Source organism: Arachis ipaensis, chromosome B04 (genome assembly GCF_000816755.2).
Source record: "Arachis ipaensis cultivar K30076 chromosome B04, Araip1.1, whole genome shotgun sequence".
Taxonomy (NCBI): domain Eukaryota; kingdom Viridiplantae; phylum Streptophyta; class Magnoliopsida; order Fabales; family Fabaceae; genus Arachis; species Arachis ipaensis.
In genome coordinates, this window is record NC_029788.2 from 128,348,419 (window position 1) to 128,349,680 (window position 1,262).

Here is a 1,262-nt window from a genome sequence, read left to right on the forward strand (position 1 = left end):
ACCGTCGTGTCGTCATGTCCCATGTCCATACTACATAAAACACTCATTTTCGCAGCTGCCTCCCTTCACCTCCTCCTCTCATTGTCATCTTTTCCCTTCTTAATCAATTATTTGGGGACTTCATTTTGTTGATGTTGACGGTGGTGCGGTGGGTGGCAATGGTGAGATGCGGTGGTGAGATAAAAAGTTAGGTAGCTATATGGGTGGTGGCAATAATAATGGTGAGGAAATAGGGAGGACTTAGGTGGTATAGGGACTAGGGAATTAGAGTTAGGTAGGGTTTCTAATTTAGGATATTCTAGAAGATTAGATGTTAAAAAATATTTTATATTTTTCAAAAACCAGAGTTTAGTTTTACTTTTATTGTTAATATGTTATTGTAACTCCTCAGTCCTCACAATTCACTTTATCCATGTAGCTTTCGCTTTCTGCTTTGAGTTCGAGGAACAGAAGCTCTAACTCTAACTTTACTAACATCATTATTATTCGGAATCTTTTTTCGTTTTCACCTCTTAGAATTTTTGGATATGGAACCGTGCATCACGTTTAATTTCACTTTAGGGACATTTGAATGCAAAAAAAGACAACAATCTATTCTATTTTATTCTCAATTTTCTGATCATATAGGAATCTTTTTTTCTTTATATCAATTTCTAAAGAACTTTTTGAACTTCATATTAATCATCATCAGATTGTGAAAAAGATTATGCAATGGTAAAGACATGCACTTTCTTCAATTCTGTATTTGAAAATGACGATCCCACAAAGCCACCAATAATTGAGAAAAATAAAAAATTCTACATACATACCCTTATCATCATCGATTCATCATCATAATTCATAAACTAGAGTTATTATAGAATTTAATTTCCATATATATTAATGGTGTCTAAAATTTTTTTATATTATTAAAAATAACTATTTTTAAATTTAGTATTTAAAAAATTATTTAAATACATAAATTTAATTAAATAATTATATAAAATTATTTATGATGTATCAAAATCAAACTCTTAATTATATACATCTCTTAGATTTATAGTGATAATAATGTGACATACTACATTAAGTATTAAATTATATAAAATTATACCAACAAAGTATTGGTTGGATGAAAGGACATACAAGAAAAATTAAATTTCCGACAATTAATTTATTTATTATAACTGTTGCAAAATAATTTTTTAGTGAAGTACTTTAGACTTTAAAAATGATTCTAATTATGAAAATTTTCAGAATAATTTTTTATGAAATACTAATTG